A 6,114-nucleotide genomic window follows, 5' to 3' on the forward strand; every position below is an offset into this window, starting at 1 on the left:
ATATTTTGTTGAGCTTATTATAAATGATACTACAATACTCTTTGTGTTATGTAGTATATTGGATGTCCCAATTTTTGTTGCTTAATAAGTGTGTTGTATCCAGGGAGCTGTTGGATGACTTCTACTTAAGTTCAAACAATGTGAAACCAGAGCATATCATCATTTTCAGGTATAATTCCTAAAAAAACAAGTTTAATTACAACACATTAGAATCATTGCTAATTATTAAGTTGTCAGTAATGTACAGAGATGGATTTAGTGAGTCCCAGTTCAACCAAGTCATAAACATTGAACTCTATCAGATTATTGCGGTTTGAATGTGCAGTAAATGCAGCTTACCTTTTCTATGAAACCGTTCTCTTTCTGATCACAAAATATGATTGTATTCTCTAGGCCTGCAATCATCTGGATGAAAGTTTGTCTCCAAGTTCACAGTCATTGTTTCACAAAAGAACCATCAGACAGTTTTTCCAGACCAAATCACTAGACAATGTTCCTCCTAGTTTAAACTTTTAGCTACGTAGATTGTGTATTATTGAGTATAATTTGATTGATTGGCTCAGTTCCTTGACATATCTTCTTATGCCAGGGTCTGTGATTGACAATGCAGTTTGCCATCCAAAGACCAATGACTTCTACATGTGTGCTCATGCTGGGCCTATTGTGAGTTAGTAAATCCCTTCTTTTGAGTCTGCTCTACTATTCAAATCAATTGCTCCCATGATGATCTTCTGTCATCTTTGTGATATTCAGGGAACAACAAGACCCACACACCACCATGTTTTTATGATGAAATTGGATTCTCAGTAGATGATGACATGCAAGAGCTGGTCCATTCACTGTGTTATGTGTAAGCAAGCAATCTTCTTTTACGAATGGATGTTACTACTTGTTTAAAATCCTTCCTTGAGAGGTTTTATGTATCTTTTCTACTCTACTAGACTGCGCAGGTATTAGAGGAGTCCCACAGCTATCTCTATTGGTAAGATCTGAAATTATGATCCTCTACTGGCTTTAATGATGTTAAAGATAGAAAATCATCACATACTACTACTACTATGCTGATCTGATTAACCTTTTTATTCAGCACAGTGCACCTATCCGTATGCCCAATTGGCAGGATGCACAGAGACTTCCTCGAGCCACGGTGGAGTTACGGCAACTGGTGGTGTTCAAGTCCCTGTATTGCCTCGGCTTCACAAGAATGTTTGCAATTCGATGTTCTTCTGCTAGAAATTCTGGTTCTGTATTGATTAGTCTTAAACTCAGTATATCATTGGAGTATAATTTGTGTCAAACATTATGTCTAAGTTACTGTTGGTGGAGAAAATTAACTTAAAGCTAATTTCTCGTTATGTTGTGATGAAATGCCACAAATCTGTAAATTATAGTCCTTGCGTGTTTTTTGTGTTGTGTCCCTTCTGTAAGTCATTGCATTGGCTTTCTTTGTAAGATAGAGAAGTTTTGGGAACATTAGTATTGCTGCTTAGACCTTTCAGCAAAACATTTATCTACACGACAAGAATTTAGGTGCCTCTTATGATTTGCTATGACAATGTGTATCTTTGCTAACTTCATGCTTTTCCTCTTTTTTCCTTCATTGTGTTTTCACCTCGGCTGTTTGTTTTATTTACAAAGGGACAATCCAAAAAGATTAAGTCGTTATACTATGGACGGAGTTTCTCTTTATATTATTACAAAACCACAATCGTTGGCTACTGCCACTGCCAACTACTACCATGTATCAACCATCACAGCCACTATCATCGCCCACAACCACTGTCGCTGTCGCCAACTACTATTAACCACCATCATTTCCTAACACCACCGCTCTCAACCACCATACTATGACTACCAATGCCATATTACAGCACCACAGCAATCACCGACATCATCTTTGATGTGGTCCTCAAAAACTCCAGCATATCATACTCAACTGACAAAAACAGTCTTAAGATGTTGAACAAAAAGTTCATCGAGATATTCAGGAAGCATTAGAGAACGACAGAGGTGTTTTCTTATCATAACCAATTCCTCATAACTATCTTTCAGCAAGAATTTCCCATATGCCAAATATACACAATATCAAAGTCACTATTTTTAAGGTATTAAAGACGAGTTTTATATATTATGAGCTCACACAACTCCTCTATTGTTAACCACATACACATATTTACCTTGTAATTCATCAAGTCATACAAACAGAAAACACCCATCAAGGGATCCACACAAAAACATAACAACACCCAATCATATCTTTATTACATTAATTTCATTTTTGTCCATCAAAACTTTGTGCCCACGGGCCTAAGCATTATTTCTCCTGTCAAATCTATGATGGTAAACAAGCATACTCAGAGGAAGCAAATCGACAGGATCAGTTACATGTAATGTAGACAACCAACATAACCACGTAGTTCACACAAAGTGTACTTAAAATTAACAAAGAAATACCTCTTGAAGCATGAGCAGGGATCTTGAAGCAAGTCCGTCTGCGGTCTGCTACAGTTATCCCAAATTCACAGTCAAACTCTCTCAATACTTGGGTGGGCAAGTACTAATAGAATACTACTCAATTGAATTTCTAGGCTAGGGCAATCCCTATTTATAGAGTTACCCTCTTAATCCAAGGTGGACGGGCAGTGACTTCTCCTTTTCCCATATAAAATAGAATTCTGAGTTCTAGTTTAATATGGGCACTATAGGGACCACGAAATTAATTATTGAGATGAGACTCTATATTATGGAAATAATTCAAAATACTAATTTCAATTATTTTTGTAATAATAAATTACAAATCATTCCACTAAAATTCGTAATCACATTCCTCTATTTTTATTTTGAAATTCCCCATAAAATAGTTGCATAATTTCCTACATTAAGATTAAAGATACTAATCAATAAATCAAATTACTGACAAATTTAATATAATGATTAATTTCTTATAGAGCAATGCTTAAATTATTTCATATTTTTGATTCATAAACCCATCGGCCTGGTTTACACGTGAAAACTTATAAGCTTCTCATAAAAGATGTATTATCAATCTCTATACCGAGACATGGATTTCATCAATTAACTTATTATTCCACCAGTATATATTATTATTATTATTATCCAAGCTATCAGGAATATTGACTCATCTCAGAATCTCACCTTTTAATAAATCAAAATGATAAATAATCTATACAGATCATAATAGTTATATCAAGATTGAGAATATAAGTATTTTTAATAATTTAGAGAATATGTTTTATCAGTCAGTCTAAAACAACTATCACTACTCGGTCCAATTCAATACATACAAAATGCACTAGCACGAGAAGGTAGAACTATATCACAAAATGCACTAGCACGAGAAGGTAGAACTATATCATTCTCGTAATCAAGATAAATTACATTTAATATTATGCTACAATCATTCTGATTGTTTGTCTGAATTGTTATCTACGATTGTGAACTATAACTTTAACATATAACAACAGATGATTTAATCTTATATGTATAAGCTAAACTCTATACACTATATCATCTACTATATAAGTGTCACGATCCAAATCCAAGGGTTATGATACCACTTGTCGCAACAAGCCATGACAAGGAAGCCTATCAGCCAAACTGATACAAAAATAAAAATAAGATCAATACCCAAGGTAAGTCTTCTAGAATGAAGCCAAACTGCATAAATAGGATGAGAGCGGAGATGTAGATATAACTAAGGATACCATACAATAATCCCAAAACCTAGTGTCACAGTGTAAGAACTAACTAGTACAACTCAAAGTCAATATTCATAGGATGTACAAAAAGGAATAACTCTATCTCTGCATACAAATAAAGACATAGTCTAGATAGGAGAACATAGTAGTCAACTCTGGATCCAAGGATCAAATACTACCTCAAAATGGGCTTCAAGTATCGCCTGAAATTAATTATCGTGAGGTATACTCGAACCTAGATGTGCACGAAAGAGTGCAGTAGGAGTAAGTATGGTCCACTTGTACTCATTTGGTATTATAGGCTAACTGAACAAAGTAAAAAATGAAGCATACAAAATACACACTAAGGGCACGTCACCTACAATCAAAAAATGTCTCAAATGATATCCCATATCGTATCTACTAACAGTTCTATCATATTCATATATATTACATTCAGATTCAACAAGGAAGCACAAGTATACGAATATCACACATACAAGTAAAAGAAAGCAATACAAATAGACAAGTATTATGTCAGATATAATAATACACATAAGAAAGCACAAGGTATATAAGAATGCTTGATGAGGATGATGATAGGATGTGATGTACGAGGTCGTTGCACAAACTCCGTATACATCTATCGAGCTCTTCTCCCAGATAGAACCCATTGGGGGTTAGTCACCCCATATACAACTAAATCCAATACCAATATACATATCTCCTATCCGGCATATCCATCAGTAGAGGTTTTTTAAAGATGTCATATTTTTTGTCAGGAAAGTCAGTATTTCCAGTATTTCCATGATGGTACCAATATTTTATAAATTTATATGATATGAGTATGTAATTCTCAAAACCAATCAGAATGATAATTTCTATATCCAACTAATATACCAACCAAGTGAGCAAAAATTCACTCAATATTCCAACCATCTAAGAGATCCAACATTATCCATATGCCAATAGGGTAAATACACCAAAATATACCATTGATACCACATTAGGCTTTTTCATTAAACAATATACAACTAATTTTACATACATAAGGTGAAACACCCCAAATTTTGGTTCCTGAGAAATTCTTGAGTTTTTAAACTTACTACCCAAACTATCTCTCTTTACTAGTCGTAGGGTATCACTATAGGTCATAGGACCCCAATCATAAGATATATAGGGAAAGGTTTCTTAAGTTACTATCCTAATTATAAGTGGCTCCTAATGAGTAGTAAAGACTATACGATTTGTATATTCCTATCCAAAGTCAAACCAGTGTGATGTCCAAAATATTCTGTCTTAATTATGACTTAGATCCTACGAGTAGTAGGGTCACCGAACGAGTTGTGTGGAATGAATAGTAGGGTCAATAGTGAAGCGTCTTTTAGCTACTATCATGACTACTACTCATGATGACGATTCATAATGTGTCCTTACGAGACGTATAATGAGTTGTAGTCACTATGATAATTTTTCAGCTTTTAATTAAGGGCACTTTGGACATTTTCTTCTTAACACACTTATATCCCATATACATATAATACATTGGGGCTATTATTTCCAACCTTTATAAATCATAAACTCTCTCTCAAACTCTCTAAATTCTCCAAGGTTAAGATACTTAGGATTTCCAAGAAGTTTATCAATTAGAGCTCTCAAGGGAGATTTCTTTCCATAATTGTGATACTTTCAGGCATGTTACTCTTTCCCAAATATTATTTTATGAAAAACATGTGTTTAAATAGTTTAATTGTATGGATTTAAATGTGATCTTTGATGTAGTTGAGGGTTTTGAAATGATTGATCCTTGAATTGTTTTACCATGGTTTTTATGAGTTGTACATGCTTTTAAACTGTAATTTTGAACTAATAGAGTGCATGGGTGTGGGAATTGGAGTGGGGGTCTAGGTATTCCCCCAAATAAATGTTTTGAACTTGGAATTGGTTTTAAATAATTGTGTTCCCTCAACCAACTTGTGTAAATGGCTTTGAATTATGGAATTTCCACTTGGTTTGACCTATATTATTGTATTTCCTACATAGATAAACAATGAATGGATTTTGAAGGCCTTAATGGCTATGTATTGATTTAATGAATAAAGGGGGTCGATAAATTCCCTAAGTTCATGTAATTGTTATGGCATAGAGATAAACTTGCAAGTGTAAGGGTATGACGATACCCATGGTGTGCCTTAACGGTTGATTCTTTGTTTAATACATAGGTTATGTGAAACTTGATTTAATGGGGTTAATGTGTGGGTCTTGGATGACTTATACTATAAACTCATGGTTGGCAATATGAGGTTTGGTATTGATGACCATATGCATGGTTCACACTAATGATATGTTTGTATCTTGGATTGACGTGGGATTGAGGTATTCCCCGATTTTCCTTGATACCTCTAGTTCTTTGCAA

The 6,114-nt window shown here is 34.3% G+C and overlaps 1 pseudogene; it reads left to right on the forward strand.

Moving 5' to 3' along the window:
- Positions 1-1,535, forward strand: part of LOC107865210 — a 36,977-nt pseudogene extending 35,442 nt beyond the window's left edge.
- The last annotated feature ends 4,579 nt before the right edge of the window (positions 1,536-6,114 follow it).

This window comes from Capsicum annuum, chromosome 3, assembly GCF_002878395.1.
Source record: "Capsicum annuum cultivar UCD-10X-F1 chromosome 3, UCD10Xv1.1, whole genome shotgun sequence".
NCBI classification, from domain to species: Eukaryota; Viridiplantae; Streptophyta; class Magnoliopsida; order Solanales; family Solanaceae; genus Capsicum; species Capsicum annuum.